Source organism: Anser cygnoides, chromosome 2 (genome assembly GCF_040182565.1).
Source record: "Anser cygnoides isolate HZ-2024a breed goose chromosome 2, Taihu_goose_T2T_genome, whole genome shotgun sequence".
Classification (NCBI taxonomy): domain Eukaryota; kingdom Metazoa; phylum Chordata; class Aves; order Anseriformes; family Anatidae; genus Anser; species Anser cygnoides.
Window position 1 is genome coordinate 69,694,041 of NC_089874.1, and position 18,962 is coordinate 69,713,002.

Here is an 18,962-nt window from a genome sequence, read left to right on the forward strand (position 1 = left end):
AAAAATATTTTCCTTATAAAACAGAAGAAATATTTTATTTCTTGATGCTATAAGCTATGGCTGCACAAAAGATAGTGAATAATTTATTAGGGCATGCCTCATTAATGAGACAGAATAAACACATTCTTATTAAATGATATATAACTAGGCAGCAAAGTCACACTAGGGAGGAGGGAACTATTTGCAGATAACCTAACTGACTTTTCCTATGATAGTTCCTATAATTCCATCCCAGAACTATTCATTTACTTTTTTTCATAATCTATCCTCAAAGTACCCAAAGACTTCCTTGTAACATAGTAAACACCAGGGTCTCTGGCTTGTAGAATGCTCTGTTTAGACATAGCTGTGGGCTGAGGATTTCACATGTTTGATGCAAACCACTACTCGTTTTGGAGAGCAGTGCTAGGAAGGACAGATGGGTCACTGCTGTTACAGTCAAAACACAGAAGCAGTATTTACTCTAACTCTAAAAGAGTCAGAGTGCCTCCCTCATACCATTGCCCCCCAAACACCCTTCTATTATATGTTCCTCTTCTGGTTAAAAAAATAAAATAAAATAATAAAAATAAAAATAAAAATAAAATGCCATATGCAGAAAACCAAAGAGATCAAAGATGGCCTCACAAGGCCTTGCCATAGCAAGAAAACTGGTCATCAACATCTCCATTGCCCCCAGAACGTGAATCATGATCCTCCATCTCCTGTCCCCCACTACAAGGCAAAGAGAAAAGCCAAACCATTAGTCTAGCCTAAGGCAGATTTGCTTCCTGACACTAAATCTTGGGTTTGTGCTGGGGGGAGGCTTTGGGGTAGCGGTGGTGATGACGAAGATAACTAGTCCACATCTTCAACATCTTTCATCTTCAACAAAGCAAAATATGGACTGGGAAACTCTCGGAAATTATAATTGTGGTGCATTACATTTTACTGTATTGAGAACATGGAAAATGATCCTTCAGATTTTTACCAAAACATAGTGTTCTGCAATTACTGCTTATCTATGTGTTTCAAATCCCTAGAGACAAAAATCTTTTGCACTATCTACCATAATCAAGACCCTTTTCTTGTTGTTGACAAAAAAAAAAAAGTCTTTTTTTCCGCCCAATATTTTTCACATTTTTTTTTTCTGGAGACGAGCTGACATGACTGACTTATGTGAACATTAAATATGTCAAGAGCAAGTACTGAAATACATGCTCAAATCTTCCAGACTTTAACAAAGCCACAGCAAACTACTATGTCTTCATAATAGAGAGGGCACAGAGTGCTGCCAGTACAAGCATGAGGAAAGCTGAAGTAACACTTAAAACACAGGCACTTAAGAATGTCCTTTGAATAAACCAAAAAGGAAAAACAGAAAAAGAAAAAAAAAAAACTGTGCAGGGGCTCATTCTCTTCTAGTGTCTCTATTGACACTTAAGCCTCACTTTGCCTGAACTGCGGAATACAAATAGATTTCTTATCTGCAAGGCTGACTGACCTCATTTCCACAAAGGCATAGAGAATTCTCTGAGGTTTTGACAGCAGAAATATTAGCTAAAATATATAATATTCAGAAAAAGAAGTCATGTATATGGGCAACTACGAATCTCCAGGATGAAAACAGTTTGTAAATGGATATTTTGCTATGCAGTGATTTATGCCACATGGTACTGGATAGTCAGGCACCCCAGGAACCCAAGTTCTTCCAGGCAGCTTGGCTCCAAGTGATTGTTGAAGAATGTCAGAGACCTGGAGTCAAACGAACTTGAATATCCTTAAGGGGAGGACAAGCAGTTAAGTGCCCCACCAGATATATGAAAGCACTCAGAGATACAATGGCATAGCAAACCCTCCCCCACCCTTGAGAACAAAGGGATTGCATTTTCAGTTGCAAACATAACAGGAAAACCCAAACTGAAGGAGTTTTGGTGATTGCATGCTCTCTGGAGCATTCAGTAAGTATGATCAATACACATTTGCTGCATTAAAAGAAACCAACAAACAAACATCTGGTCTCAAAGAGTATGTGAGTTAAGACTGCCAGAGTCTCTACTGAGAAGCAAAGTCTAAGGAATTTAATTCCTTCTGTAAGCGCAAGGTGGTCAGGAAAGCAAATGCCTCAGCAGCTTTATCAATGTAAAAGGCCATCCTAGGGACTAGATAGGATTTTGTTTAATGCCAGAGGAATGTTAACTCCTTAGATGTTACAGAGGAACATGTTACAAAAGATAGAGAGGTTATTTATAGACCTAAGAAAAGGACCAAGTATGTTTTATGAGTCCTCAGATTAACAGAAATATTGAGGAAACTGTTAAGGCTGTCATGTATGCCAAAAACAGAGGCCAAGTCAAGCAAAGGAGGCCATGTCAGTATCACAGGAAAAACTGGCCCTGAAGGGAAAAAAAATGTACAAGACCTTTTTGCAGAGTGCAAGCAATTCTATTCACTGTGTTCAGCTACCTCTAACAATAGATAGGATGGTTTGAAAAGTCACTGGATTTATTACTCATTCTCACTAGATGTCACACACCCATTGGGCCTCCGTCTGCCCAGCATGATTTAAACAGTTATCATCCACATACAGGATTATTCACACAAATGAAGCATGCTTATGTTTCAAAATGGCACAAGTGAAGCACAGATCGTTACCTGCTGACAATCTCATTCAATAGAAAACAGAGGACAAACTCCTATCAGAAACTGAGATCACAAGTGCTTGGGACCTTACAGTTCTATGAGGAAATAGGAAATCATAAAACTTTCATGTTTTTAGGGCCCAGGGTCTGCTGTTTCCTGAAGGTATATTCTCACAATGAGAAGCAAACAGCGGTATCATAGGATAACGTACTAATCAAATGGATACTTTTTTGGGGGGAAAAAAGGCAACAACTTCCAGAATTTCTTAAGAGAAGAAAAAGGAACTGGCTGCTAGGCTATGGGACCGCATCAGTTCTTCAATGCAAAATACATTCAAAATAGACAGGCTTTTATTTAACAGCCAAGCTGCAGATACCTATGCAGAATAACTCAGAAAATTGCTAAGTAGTGGGTTGTTCATCTACTTTTGGAATCCTCTATCACTCAATTGTTGCGTTACCTATAATTACTTATGTATAACAATTATACATTATTATTATTACTACTTATGACAAATGATGGAAATACAAACAGTACCTTTTGGGTATTCTCACCACATCCAGTTGGAAATAGTTGTTGTATTGTGCAGAGGCTGTTGCTGAACAAAACCAAGGAGCTCAATGTAGATAATCAAAGAAGTTGTCCTCTGCCTCTTAACTAAGAATGGTTACCAAACACCACAAACAATAAATTTTAGGTTGTTCATCTGTGAAATTAAGCTTTTTAATTTTCTATAATTTCCTAGATATACAAGCTGACTGGAAAGAACGTGAACTTTCGAAATACTTGTGACATTGGTGGTTTAACACAGGGTGAGAATATCATGGGAACAGCCACTTACACAACTTGACTTCTCCTGCTGGATTCAAACTTTATAGTCTGAACTTTCATGAATAAAAGAGAAAGGCTTACATGAAGAGAAGTTAAAAATATACAGCAGAAAGAAGAACAGGAGATGCAATAAAGAGCATGCACTTAAAGAACAGTCACTTTGAACCAGAAGCTTTCTTCCTTGTCTAAATTTAAAGAGCCATCCACAAGAAGGCCATGTGAGAAAGAGGACTTGGAAAAAGAAAAAAAAAAAGAAAAAAAAAAGAAAAAAGGAGAAAAAACAACCCACCAACCATCCCATATAAATGTGGGAACATCAGCAGCTATCAAAGCATTCACAACACAATACTTTTCTGGGGCTGCAAGCTTTCTATCAGCACACTTATGGTTAAGGAGCTGTAGCACATCCAAAAGGCAACAATAAACTTCAGACTGACTTCGCAAATAAATAAAAAGGGGCCAAGCCTGGAGTTTCAGCTACTGACACCGGCTGCACATGGATCACAGACCCTAGAGACAAGAGATGAAGCAGACACAGCACTGTGACACAACCTCATGAATTGGCACTAGCAGGCAGTGTTTCCAAAATAAAGATGCAGGCAGGAGTCCTATTACCAGAACTATGAGGGAACAGTTTCAAAAGTGACTTCAGAAGGTAATTCTGTGTCATTTGGACTCCAAAGTAACTTGGAAAATGTTACTTCACATCTGTTTGCTCCTTCCGGGGGGTCTGACAGCATCTCTTCCAAGTGCCAGCACTGCTGTCAGCTTTCAGAGACAGAAAAAACAGCCACAGTGCCAGGTTTCTGGAGATTTCTTCCCCATGTAAAGAAGCATAAGGCTTGCTCAGGTGCTCCCTACACAAGCCTGGGGTGTTTTGAGTTTGCTATTCCTCCCTCCTAGCTGATGTACCAAACTATCTACGTCAGAAAAGAAATACCTTGCAATGGAAAGGGGCTGGTGTGTACCCACATCTCAGTCCACTGTAGATCCAGGCATGGGTGAAGTCAGATGTGAGCCAAGGACCTGAAGTCCTCCTAAGTCTCCCCGAATAAACAGCATGCAGCCATCCATGGTGCGATCATGGCAGCCAGAGAGAACAGGGCACGCCACCCTCCTGCTGGACCCACTTGGTGCTCAGTGTGCTGGAGGTAGGGCCATATCCTCACTCTGATCCCCCCCTCCATGGCTACTCAAAATGCGTTGGGTTTGCTCGTAGAAGTAGCTAGAGAGGAGACGGGGATAGGGAAGACTCTCATGTTTGTGGTCATTGTCACAGGCTGCCCATCTCACCAGGAGCGCTCTCTAGATCACCTTGGAGAATTAACACAGCTATGAAACATGCTTGCAAGTGGTTATACACTTCAGGCTCCCAGAGCAGTACGTGTCCTTTACTGTGGCTGTTGTTGGTCTTACACAAAATAGCAGCAAATACCCCACAATACAGGAGCCTTGCTTATATGAAGATCACCACCCCTTGGCCAATATAGCCAGGGAAGGACCCACATGAAAAACATGAATTGCCACTGCTTTGCCTAAGAAATTCATCCTCATTTCTGCATTAACTTGGGGAGAGAACGATCCAAGCCACATTGTCACAGCACAAGAAGTAGTCCTGGGACTAACTACTGTTACAGACCTCTGGAGACCCATTTGGTTTAGGATTTCAACAGGCTTGTTGCCCAAGCACAAACAACCAAAGCTTCACTCCACTCTTTCCAGATTCACAACAGCCCTACAGCCCTGTTCTCCCCATGACTTATAAAAGAAAAATGCAGGCTTAAGTTCTTTTCTAAAAATCAAGATAAGAGGATTAGAGCATTTAAACTTATAAGATCATTTAAAAAAAATCACTGTGCAGTGAATTTTACTTTACAGTTCTCATCCTCACACAAAGGGGTTTCTGACAGGTATTTCTGCAAGGAAAAATCCTGTATTGAGTTGTCAGATTTTTGAGATCAGGATCGCTCAGATGTTGAGGCATCTTACCTATGTATGTTTCAATGCAAAATAGAAATAAAGGACAGGGAATTTACCTGAGACAAGACAAAATAGGGCAATAATATGAAATTCCTCTTCTCACATTCCAGGACATTCCCATGTCTACAATTGCATTATTGTCATCATTTTAGTTGCTGAAGTCTCTGGATTATTGTAGTTACTTAGAACCGAAATAATCAAGAGCATGAAAGAAAAGGAAGTGGCAAAGTCATTGTTTAGGATAGGACTCATGTAAAAGATGAACGATTAATTAACAGTAGGAGGGATGGGAAGAAACAATGGTCTCAATACTCAGTTTTCATGTGTAACAAACCCACTATATGAGACACAACTCCACAAATTCAACAAAGACATTTTATGTTGCAAATAGTTTAGTTATATTTCTGGTCCTTCTGTTTTATAAATGTATTTGTAAAGCAGGTTTTTAATTACATCATAGTACACAACAACTCCCAGTTATTCATCACAGTACAGTAGATGTAGGAAAAAAAAAAACAACTGTCAGTTCTTCCTTCAGAAACACGGCATGTTATATTTCCATGTTGTGCACAGTGGTCAGGTAATGCTACTGGCCAAAGCAGAGCAGACAGTATAGACAGCAGCATGAGACTAGAGGCAGTCTGTGGTTTGCATGCCACAAAGAAGTAAAGAGGAAAAAGGAGATTCCTCTCCCTTCTGCTTGAGGGCTCACAAACTGAAGGAATGCATCTCTCAAGCACAGCTAATATATAACGAGGTTTCATAGCTGTAACAATGCACTAAGAAGCAGTATACCACTGTGTTTTAGACTAAAGTCACATCAAGAGTGAAGTTTGAAAGAAAATTTCTGCTTATTTTTTTTAAGTATGATGTATTGCACATGACTTGCCTCAGTTTTACAAGAATTATCAGCTTATTGTTTCAATAAATATGACTATGCATACTGCAATTGACACTATCCTTAGAAATCTCTTAGAATCAGTGGCAGTGTTAAAAAGAAGTGGTCTCTAGCAGGTGAAGAACACTGAGACAGGATTGTGATATTCAGCAGTTTCAAAGTCATTTCAAACCACCATTACTGTCAGGAAATAAATAGGAGGATATAATATACAAACTATTAAAACTATTAAAGGCACCTCCCCAGAAGAAAGAAAAAGAGCTTTAAGCCTTCTTGATTACACACGAAAAACAGAGGAAAAGGTTTTTCAGACAGAAAAAAAGACTACAATAGCATCAAGCACCTGGATTATTATTTAGTGATTTCCTAAGCTTGTGCCAGTCATACTAATAACCAAAAGATAAGAGTCTTCAACAGAGCCATCCCAGATCTTAAAAATTAAGGAGACAGTCTGTAATGACAACGTACATATTAAGATGTTTCCCTAATCACTGCCAATATATTCTGTTTCCCAATATAAAGAATACAGCTGCTGAGTTTATTTTTGTAATTTAAATGTTAACTAATGGTATTGCACATTTTTTTCTTTAATTCATATCATTTGTTTGATTTGGTGTGTTCATGTATGGGGGAAAACTGAGCAATTTAACAGTAAGGAGATTAATGCTCTGTTTAATGAATAATACACTGTTGTGGTTTAACCCGGCTGGCAGCTAAACACCACACAGCTGTTCGCTCACCCTCCCAACTCCCTCTCTGGGATGGGGGAGAGAAACGGGAAAGTGAAGCCGGTGAGTTGAGATAAAGACAGTTTATTAAGACAGGAATATAATAATAACAACAATAATAATAGTGATAATGATAATAGTATTAATAATAATAATGTGTAAAAAACAAGTGATGCACAATACAATTGCTCACCACTCGCTGACCGATGCCCAGCCTATCCCCAAGCAGCCGGCCCCCCCACCCCGGCCAGCCACCCCTATATATTGTTTAGCATGACTTCAGGTGGTATGGAATACCCCTTTGGCCAGTTTGGGTCAGCTGTCCTGCGTCTGTCCCCTCCCAGCTCCTGCTGCACCCCTAGCCTGCTCGCTGGCAGGACAGAGCGAGAAGCTGAAAAGTCCTTGGCCTGGTGTAAACACTGCTCTGCAACAATTAAAACATCAGCATGTTATCAGCGCTCTTCTCATCCTAATCCAAAACATAGCACCCTACCAGCTACTAGGAGGAAAATTAACTCTGTCCTAACTGGAACCAGGACATACACAGAAGCAATTAATACCTGTTGAGATGCTTTTGAGTAATTTTGTAACAAATATTCTTTGATCAACCTAGCTTTTATAAACCTCTGTATAGGTCTTGTTGAAGCTTTTAAGGGTGAGGAACAATGTCTGGGACTTGAGCCAACTTATATTTAGTAAGAATTTATTCTCAGAAACGGTGTTCAGGCATCGGAACAGGCTGCCCTGGAAAGTGGTGGCATCCCCCACCCCCAAGGGCTATTTAAGAGATCTGTGGATGTGGCTCTAAGGGGCATGGTTTAGTGACAGGACTATGTCAATCAGGTTGATGGTTGGACTTGATGGTCTTGAAGGTCTTTTCCAACCAAGATGATTCTATGATTCAGACAAGAAACTAGTTTTACATATGACAATTTGTACCTAATCTGTGCATCCCTGTTCTTCTATGTTCAGGCTAGGAAGAAAGATAAGCAAAGTTAATTTCCAATAGCAGCTAAAGGGAGGAGATTAGTCTTTGTTAAACAAGTGTGGCAATTATATATAGCTATTTGTTTGTGGCAGCACCTATGACCTAATACATGCTACCTAGACCTCGAAGGTCTAAGCTGATTTTGAGACAAAAACAAAAAAAAAATACACAGCCATGAAGATGTTTCTGAATTTCTCTATTAAATTACACAGCAGAAAGCTTAAAAAAGAATGTCTGAGTTTAATACCACACAATCCAAAACATTTTGACATACAAATACCAATTTTCAGCTCCCTCTATATGGTGCAAATCACAAAATAATAAAAGTGCAATTTTTATGCACACAAGAAATGGGATTAGCAAAGGCTGTTCCTTTTATTCAGGAATGAAATTTCTCAAATGTTTTCACCTCTCTTTCTTCCTCCTGTGATTCGCACATACCTTTCAAGAAATACATGTTTGGGTCAAATTCTAAAAACAAACCAGAATAACAGTTATTTTTAGGGATGTTCTCCTTACTCAGAAAGCCAGTGCCTAGCCTGTATAATCACAATGATGATATAGCTGCGGTAAAAAGGATGCAGTTTAAGTACAGAAGAATTGAGACCATACATTTATTTTTTGTTTATTCTGTGAAAAAAAATAAAAATGAAATAAACATCTTACATTTCTCACTCCTTGTTTTACTCAGTTAAACATCATAGGGCAGATGTTTTATTTTTATTGTGCTCCCAAAACATTTTAAAATTTTCAAGTACATTAAACACATTTATCACAACTCTTTAGCCCTACTCAGCACATCTGCACTCCTGTACGTGTTATGGCACTGGCTGGTGCAACACCATAAAGTTGAACATAAAAGATGCATTAGAACTCTGTGTAACATCTGTTTGCTGCTCAATATTACAATTCACAAGCACAGACAATCAAAACCTCCTATTAGTCTTAGAATTGTAGAACCATAGAATGGGTTGGAAGCGATCTTAAAGATCACTCTGTTCCAATACCTCTACCATAGGGCAGGGACACCTCCCACCAGGTCAGGTTGCCCAAAGCCCCATCCAACCTGGTTGTGAACACCTCCGGGGACGGGGCATCTGGGCAACCTGTCCCAGTACCTCACCACCATCTTACTAGTATTTCAGCTTGTTGGCATACTCCAGGTTTTTACTTAAACAAACAAAAAAACCAACACACATAAAACCGAACAAAAAACATTTTGCTTGAAATTACTACAGACCTGACCAGTTATTTGCAAATGTTATTGTAATTGAGTCATTTTTGACACCTTGTTTAAAAACTATAAAAAGCAACACACCACGTGATGGTACAGTGGGAAAGCTATTTCCAGAAAACTGCCACTCATTTTGTTTACATGTGAGCCATACCTGTGGCTCATGTGGAGAGACTTACAATTAATGTACATTGATTGATTTCCATTACGTTTACCCACAGTGGGTTGATGTATCAAAGAAACAAACAAAAAACAAAAAACAAACAAAAAAAACCAACCAGCAACAGCAACAACCAGTTTGAATTAACGAACAGAATAACAAAAACAAAAGAACACACATAAAATAGTAATAAATAGTAAACACATACTAAACATAGACAATTGTTAATTCAATTACAGGTCTCCCTTTTATGGTATCTTAAACCAGAACTCCATCAGTAGAAGTGCACTCCCCTCCTCACTTTTAATCCAGAGGCTCTCCCAATTTTGCTTTCAATTCTCCATTCACAGAATTCATGTGGTTTTCTGCTTCCCATGACTTGCTTGTCACCTCTCAGGCAGTCAGGGTCACTTTCAGTTCCAGAAGGGGAACCCCCTTTTGAACCCAAATATTTACTTTTCCTCTAGTTCCCTTAAGTTGCTCCACCTTAGAAGAGGGTCTCAGGTGGCTGCTATCTGGCTAAGACAGCACCAAGGCAAACCTTCCTTTACTACTGCCCCTTGGCGTTTAATCCCCAGTGTTCACCTGTGAGTTTCCAGAGTGAGCCTGTCTCCACTCTGCAAGCCCTCTTCCCATTCAGTCTATGTATGTCTTTTGCCCACAGGTTATCATCTTGCATCTGGGGGATGTGGTAAACATCAAAAGCCTGCTATGAATATATCTGGCAAGGGAATCTCCTGTGGCTTCTGTAGGTGTTTGAACACCACTGCCAATAGATTATTTCCTTCCATGCCATTGATGTAGCCAAGATGGCACTAAAATGAAGGACCCCAAATGTTCCTAGCAATAATCTTCAGCAATGACAGACATCCTCACAACATCAGGATGTGATACATTTCATTTTAAGATTTTTGTTGAAGAGCAGCCTGTTTCCAACAGGATGCTGTACTAGGCAGGTTTTTAATACCTCGGTGGGTAAATCTTGGCTACTCCAGACTCTTACTGTCCAAGGGAAAAACCAAAATGGACCTGTGCCTTGTGTTGTACAACAAGGTGTCTTCACTGAAACAGCACAGAACTCCCTGAATCCTTTCACAATAGCCAGAACAGATAGAGCCACATGGTTTGGACGTAGGACAACAAAAGCAATGTGCAACACTTCCATGTCAAGAGAAACTTTTAACTGAAACTATGTACCAGTCCATTTCATTTTGCTTTCCTCTTTTATATGATTATTTTTTTTTGAGTTAAAGGAATGCTTCTGGCAAGGTCTGCATGCCTCAGAAAATCAAAACATGAACAAGTTCTAAGATTTCCTAACCCCTTTTTACCATTAACTCTCCCTGAGAGATTAGATGTTCCAGAATCTCATTTCCAACTACTGATTTCAAAAGATACACATTTAAAAACAGAAATGGGAGCACCTCATGAGTTGTTTGGCACGCTGCTCAAAGTCTACAGTATGCAAGCTTTCAGACATTTCTGCGGTTGACTCTGAAAATTAATTTAAGTGAATGATAATTAGAATGATGAAAAAAAAAGTGAAGCATGAGCCAATAATCTATCTGTGGAAACCTCACTATCTACATGCTTCAACAAAACCAGGTACTTTCCTTTGCATTCCTCATTCTGATCCCTGCAAAAATAGCAAGACTGGTGGAAACTTCAGTTGTCCACAAAAGACAATAGCAAATAACTTTGGGTTCAGATACTGCAGACATTCTACAAGACAGCAGTTGCTTCCCCACCTCTCAAACTGAAAAAGTCTAGCAATAGGCAAGGCAGCCAGCTGCTGTGACTTAGCTGGTGTCTTCCTCTGATGTTTTCCTGCAACAGCTAAGGACCCTATTTGCTAAAATGCAAACTCTTTTACAGAACCAGTAAAGTGGAAAAGACTGGCTGACAGTAAAGATAACGCATGGTTTCAGAGAGTGTGACTTTGTGTAAATGACTTTATTCTATTCAGCTTTCTGTCAATACAAAACAAACAAAGCAAGCCCATAAAATATTTTCATGTCCACCCAGTGGGTATCTTGCTTGTAAGATCCTGTAGTTTTAGGTGCATGGACTGATGTAGTCTTGGTTATGATTGAGAATTCTATGTGATGCTGAAAAAAAAAATCTATAACCCTCAATGAAACAGTATTGTATTAAAACCTAACTGTACACTGAACTAAGAAGCTGTAATACACCACTTTCTGCTTTGACTTCACAGTTCCACAAATCTTTAAATGCTATTTGCAGAAAATAAACAAACAAACAAAAAAAACTTACAACAATTATTCTGAAACTTTATCTTTTAAAGATAACACCATTATTAAAAACTGGGCTTCTCTAAACTCCAGTGTTTTTATCCATACAGATTTCATCACTTTGAAATTACTATGAAGTCCTCATATGGTCCAAACGTTCCTGCAAGCTGCACAGCAGAAATCAAAGCTGAGGATACGCAAGTGCAGAGAGCAGGAGGTTCTGAAGGGCAATGAATCTCCCAGGCTGAGCTTTGACTCAGGCTATCTCTGCCAGCTTGTCGCTGCCACTGAATTCTTTAATAGTTAATGCAGTCGTAATGTATGTGAAAGCACAGTACTAATTATTCCCAGCCTTTTCATTCCTTAAGTACTATCTTCACAATGAAAAGAAAGATTGTTGAGGTTAAGACTTCACCTGAAATTAGTATGACCCTCAAACTTTCAAGAATTTATGTTGAATGTGCATTACCCACACAGAGTTTAACACAAATAGTTTGGGCACAGAGTACAATCTCCATCTTTCAGTTATCTGACTCATTTTCCTTTTCTACATGCCAGGAACTTAAAATGCTTATTTCAGTAAGGCAAAAATACCACCACACTAACAACTTAAAAACAACCGCTCAATTCATCTTGAATTAGACAATGAATTCTGGAGAATTAATTATGCTATTCAGACAGACCTAACAAGAAAAAAAAAATAAAAAAAGCTTTGAGGGGAACAAAACCAAACCAAACCAACCAACGAAAAAACAAACAAACAAAAAACAAACAAACAAAAAAAAACACCACAAAACTTATTCTAATCTTTGTTTCTCTGGTGGAACAGTCATTTTCTAACTGTAGAAACCTGAAAATTGAGGGGACAGTCCAGGGATTTTACAATGCCATTTCACTAGCTCTTAGTTTCTCCTGGCTAGCGAGGACATCAGATAATGTATGCCATAATTTTATACAGACAGCCCTGGAGTCTCCACCTGTTGAATTATTTGTTAGAGAGACTAGTTGTTTGTCAAGACAGATAATGGGGGAAATGTCCTCTGTGAGAAGAAAGATAACAGACATGCTTTTAGCTTTTTTGTTTGTTTGTTTTTTAATAACATTACTTTATATATTCAATAGTATTTTTACTCCTACTTTGAAGTTGAAATACATTTAATAGCTGGTCTTAATAGGTTAAAGAATACTTAGACTGAAAGATCTCAAAAGATGTATTCAATAAACTGAGGGATATTTTTTGGTAAATATTTCTGAAATTATGTGCTTTTGCAAGCCTATCTTTCAGTGCACTTTTTTTTTTTTTGTAGAACTAACAATTTTTAATGATAAAAGGTAAGATCCTCACACTAAAACTTGAATGACAGCACTGAAAGGGAAAAAAGGACACAGGCTCAAAATAGAATTAGAAGCAGCTCTACTTAGAGGTGCCTTTGCTCATGGCTAGGCATCTCTGAAGCAATGTACTAGTGATGCCATTGACAAGGTCTCAACACCTGCTCCAAATAATACCCCAAATGGGGGTCTCAACCCCCATCAGGACAGTAAAACCCAGCATCACTTTGGATTTGCACCCTTCCCTACATGACAGAGGGCATCCTGGTATTCCCAAGAGAAGAACACCAAATTGCAAACCCTGCCGGGGCAGAAATTCATGTGTGTATTGATCAATGCCTGTGGTAGCTTCCAGCTTATGAACATAACTTATTTTTTTTCTCTAGTGGCCTGATCTGGTTTTGTATGGAGCCAGTGGAAAGAACTCCTGTAAACTTCATTGGCAGCGAAACTAGGCCACAGATGGAAAGATACAGAATTTCTAGCAAATTTTAGAAGCATGGGGAGATACATTGACAAAGACAAGATTATTTCTCACTGTCAGTTGATCAGAAATACCCTTAAAAGTTACATGTTTAATCAAAACTTGTTTACTCAAAAGGAAGTTTCATGCATGAGGGACACATTATATATAAAATATGATTTAGGTAGCACATCAGAGATAGTTATTACCTACATAAACCTTTAATTATGGCACATATACCTGTAAGTTAGATAGCATTAAATAACCAAATTGTCAAGTGTATTTTTTGTATTTTTTTTGTTTTGTTTGTCAATATCACTAAAACACAGTCACAAAAAGGCTGAAAGTAGAAATCGTCAATAACTTTCAGCTGGGCTCAGACATAACACACAAATGGAGCTCTAATGTTATAATGCAGATCTAGAAGAAAAAAAAAAAGTCTCCAGGGGAAAAAAATGAGGTAGGTGAGGGGAATGAATGTCATCATCCTGCACCTACTCTCTGGCTATCTTTAAGACACAGGCACATTTATCAGTTGCCTGAAGCAGGAGACTGCCAGAAGCCAATAAGAAATAATGGGAAATATTAGGTGGAGGTTCCAGCTACAGGGGACAGGAGTCATTGGTAGAGATAATGGTCTCTGGTTCTCCGGCAGGGCAGGAACAGCAGCTCTGGTGCTCTCTGGCTCCCCCTTCCATTTCTCCTATTCCTGCCCCACACTGCTGAGAGGCCGCAGCTACCTCTGATGTCTCTCTCCTCTACCCAGTGGCTAACAAGTGCCATTTCAACTGGAAAAACAGTCCAAGTGTGTGCTGGTCTTTAGACTGAGCAGCAGCCTTTGAAAAACACACAATACCTAGAGTTTAGTAACTGTAGATAACATTTAACTGTTAAAAGACTATAACAGAGCAACCCATTTAGTTATTAAGCTATTCTTGGAAATACAGAAGTACCATCACAGCTTATGCTTTCCAGACCCTTATGCTGTCATCAGACCCTCTAAGTCAGAAAGAGCTTGATAAGTCAAAAGAGAGCTTGAAAGCTTGAAAGCTCTCTTCTCCCCCCAACACAAATCCTTCCCAAACCCGACAGTTGCTTGCTGTACTACATTCAGGTTCAGCAAGGTGGTTGGTATACGCTTTGCTTTAAGTATATGAACTGTCTCATTACAGTCAATGCTTCACCGAAATCTCAGGGACTGAAAGAATCCCCACTTGTTTTTTTTCCTCATCACCCAGACATCACAACATCCCGATTTAGACAAGGAAGTCCCTGACCATGGTCAGGAAGAAGGATACTTGGGGAAGAGTGAAAAAAAAATGGGGCAGGTGTAGAGCATTTCTCTCCCTCATATGATCTCCAAGCCTCCAGCAGTAAAGAATTTAGGGGCTTCCTAAAACAGAGGCTGCATCTAGACCCTCATGTTTAACATCAACTGATGAAAATGTGAGGAACTCTCCAAGTCCCCTCTTGTACAGATCATAAGTTATAAGAAATATTATGTTCTCTAACATAATTAACATTAGAAGTGTAGTGAATATTTTGATCTTTTCAGTCTGAGCTTGCTTCCTTTCAACTGCATTAGCAAAATCAGCAAACATTTGAAAGCAGCAACCATTTAGATCTAGAAATATCTATGTGTCATCCTGAGTATTTGAAAAACCCGAGCCTCTGACAATCATAAGAAAGTACTATGACCACAGATGTTCCTTCAGTTGCTTTGTCCAAAACACCACCAACAGTATCACAACTCATGGTACTTTCAAACAGAGAACCCTCAAAGACTTTGCATAGCCTATCAAAGTGGGCTTAAGGGAGCTGCAAAATTCAGGGCATTTTCTTAAGCTTTTGGGGAATTGCACTACAGAATAAACATGTAGACCATTTGCAGAAAGGCACTGTGAATACCACTGCATATGTCAAATTCCTCCCTTCCTACAGCTTGACACCTTTTGTGTTCAGACGATGGCGTTAGTGCTGTCTCATCTCTAAAATAAGCTCAAAGAATTTAAGAAGTAAGGAGGAATTTAAGAGGATTTTTCCAATTACAGTTTTTGTTTTGCAATAGAGCCAGCTTTTCTTCTCAGGCAAAAAAAGGTCTAAGGCATAGTTAAAGGGCAGGTGGATTGTGTGCATTTCCCACAGACGTATAGCTTACCATATATATGCTGCATGCTGGTTGAATATTCCACAGTGCTCAGCTTGTGCAAGCTGCTTTCCATTAGCCCAGTGTGTCACTTTATTATCTGCCTAAAAACAGAGATGCAATGTAATTGTCAGATTTTTCTAAAGAAAAACATAGAGCAATTCTCCTAACTGAGGCAGCTATTTTTCTTGTGCTTACCTTTCAGAGGTGTTGGCTGACTCTGAGCCCAGCCTTCATCAATCTTTTTATGAATTGATTTTATATGTAAATAACCTGAGCATTAGAAGTGTTGCTTCTTTAGGTTTTAGGGGAGTTGATATTTCAGTCACTAGCATCTCTACAAGCAGAACATCTTTGAATCCCTGAATGTGTGATTACATCTTTCTACAGGCTCGCCTCTAATAGAAAATTGGTGTTCCATTTACAGCAGAGGAACTGAAATGGTTCAAAAGTTAAATCGCTGTCACGATTCACCCTACAATAATACAAATAAAACACAAGATCCAGTTTCCAGCATGTTCCTGACCTTCAGCACTAACGTACCTGAAAAATTATCCATCAGGCAAATTATGTAGGAAAGTACCTTCTCAAGATCTTCTAAAGACATATATGAAAAATAAAAGTGATTTTCAGCAAGAACCAGATTGTAACAGGACTGTGGGCAAGCAAACAAGCATGCGCATGGGTGGGTGGTATGCAGGGGAGGAGGAGGAGGAGGCTGGAAGCGAGTACAGAAACCCTGCCACTCGTCCTTTGCCTTGTATGGCCTGTGTAAGGACCTTCTGTAATTTCACCTCCAGCACAAGCATGGAGGAGTAAAGAGGAAGAAAGGAAAATGTATATCCATGTATCACCCTTACATATTATGACAGTAGGATTTCCCATGTGAAGGAACAAGTACCATCTGTACCCTACCTCTATACAAAACAGAAAAACCTTCATCAAGATAAATGCACTTAAGTTTTCAAGGACAGCTGCTGGCCATTTAAAATAATTTAGCAAAGATACCTTGTGAGCAAGCAGGCAACACAGCCACAGAGATATCCTCGTGCTGTCAGATTCCACCGTGGAGAGAGACAAGCCACTAGAGAAAATAAAATAAGAATCACAGAATCACAGAATCATCTAGGTTGGAAGAGACCTCCAAGATCACCTAATCCAACCTCTGACCTAACACTAACAAGACCTCCACTAAACCATATCACTAAGGGCTACATCTAAACGTCTCTTAAAGACCTCCAGGGATGGTGACTCAACCACTTCCCTGGGCAGCCCATTCCAGTGCCTAACAACCCTTTCAGTAAAGGAGTTCCTCCTACTATCCAACCTAAACCTCCCCTGGCATAACTTTAGCCCATTCCCCCTCGTCCTGTCACCAGGCACATGGGAGAATAGACCAACCCCTACCTTGCTACAGCCTCCTTTAAGGTACCTGTAGAGTGTGATGAGGTCGCCCCTGAGCCTCCTCTTCTCCAGGCTGAACAATCCAAGCTCCCCCAGCCGATCCTCGTAAGACTTGTTCTCCAGACCCCTCACCAGCTTCGCTGCCCTTCTCTGGACTCGCTCAAGCACCTCCATGTCCTTCTTGTAGCGACAGGCCCAAAACTGAATACAGTACTCGAGGTGCGGCCTCACCAGAGCCGAGTACAGGGGGACAATCACTTCCCTAGACCTGTTGGCCACACTGTTTCTTATACAAGCCAGGATGCTGTTGGCCTTCTTGGCCACCTGAGCACACTGCTGGCTCATATTCAGCCGACTATCAACCAATACTCCCAGGTCCTTCTCGGCCAGGCAGCTTTCCAACCACTCATCTCCCAGCCTGTAGCGCTGCTTGGGGTTGTTGCGCCCCAGATGCAGGACCTGGCACTTGGCCTTGTTGAACTTCATGCAGTTGGCCTCAGCCCATTGGTCCAGGCTATCCAGATCCTCCTGCAGAGCCTTCCTACCCTCTACCCTACCCTCCTACCCTACGAGTAGATCGACACACGCACCTAACTTGGTGTCATCTGCAAACTTACTGAGGGTGCAATCAATCCCCTCATCCAGATCATCGATAAAGATATTAAAGAGGACTGGCCCTAGTACTGAGCCCTGGGGGACCCCACTAGTGTCCGGCCTCCAACTGGATTTGCCTCCATTCACCATGACTCTTTGGGCCTGGCTACCCAGCCAGTTTTTAACCCAACGAAGCATACGCCAGTCCAAGCCAAGAGCAGCCACTTTCTTGAGGAGAATGCTGTGGGAAACGGTGTCAAAAGCCTTACTGAAGTCAAGGTAGACCACATTCACAGCCTTCCCCTCATCCACTGAGTGTGTCACTTTGTCATAGAAGGAGATCAGGTTCGTCAAGTAGGACCTGCCTTTCATAAACCCATGCTGACTGGGCCTGATCGCCAAGCACCCTGCAAGTGCTGCGTGATTACACTCAAGATAATCTGCTCCATGAGCTTCCCTGGCACTGAGGTCAAACTATCAGGCCTATAATTCCCTGGGTCTACCCTCTGGCCCTTCTTGTAGATGGGCGCCACATCCGCTAGCCGCCAGTCGACTGGGACCTCCCCTGATAGCCAGGACTGACAATAAATGACGGAAAGCGGCTTGGCCAGCTCCTCTGTCAGTTCTCTCAGTACCCTCGGGTGGATCCCAACCAGCACCATCGACTTGCGTACATCCAAGTGCTGTAGCAGGTCGCCAACCATTTCCTCGTGGATAGTGAGGGCCACATCCTGCTCCCCATCCCCTTCCACCAGCTCAGGGTACTGGGTATCCAGAGAACAACTGGTTTTGCCATTAAAGACTGAGACAAAGAAGGCATTGACCACCTCAGCCTTTTCCTCATCTTTTGTAACTAAGTTTCCCCCCGCATCCTGTAAAGGATGGAGATTCTCCCTAGTCCTCCTTTTTGTGTTGATGTATTTGTAAAAACGTTTTTTGGTATCTTTAACAGCAGTAGCCAGATTGAGCTCCAGATGAGCTTTGGCCTTTCTAATTTTGTCCCTGCACAGCCTCGCAACATCCTTATAGTCCTCCTGAGTGGCCCGCCCTCTTTTCCAAAGATTATAAACACTCTTTTTTCTCCTAAGCTCGAGCCACAACTCTCTGTTCAGCCAGGCCGGTCTAGTTGCATGCCGGCTCATCTTTGGGCATGTGGGGACAGACCGCTCCTGAGCCGTTAAGATTTCTTTCTTGAAGAGTGCCCAGCCTTCCTGGACTCCTTTGCCCTTCAGAACCACCTCCCAAGGGACTCTGCCAACCAGTGTCCTGAACAGCTCAAAGTCTGCCCTCTGGAAGTCCAAGACAGCGGTTTTACTGCTCCCCTTCCTGA

General features: G+C 40.7%; 1 protein-coding gene and 1 long non-coding RNA gene across 11 annotated transcripts in view; both read right to left on the minus strand.

Moving 5' to 3' along the window:
* STAC (SH3 and cysteine rich domain) overlaps window positions 1-7,299 on the minus strand; it is a 158,260-nt gene extending 150,961 nt beyond the window's left edge. For 8 of the 10 annotated variants that reach the window (XM_066992405.1, XM_066992404.1, XM_066992402.1 and 5 more), the window contains exon 1: window positions 7,253-7,299. The gene's annotated coding sequence lies outside the window, so the exon portion shown is untranslated. The remainder of the gene's footprint in view (window positions 1-7,252) is intronic. The other 2 variants (XM_066992400.1, XM_066992398.1) reach the window with 2 other exon arrangements.
* A 790-nt stretch (window positions 7,300-8,089) lies between these two features.
* LOC125181163 (uncharacterized) lies at window positions 8,090-17,653 on the minus strand. Its single transcript, XR_007160210.2, has 3 exons — window positions 16,643-17,653; window positions 15,647-15,738; window positions 8,090-14,324 (listed from the first exon to the last, which is right to left on the minus strand). It is a non-coding gene; the product is annotated as an uncharacterized lncRNA (long non-coding RNA).
* Window positions 17,654-18,962: the final 1,309 nt, after the last annotated feature.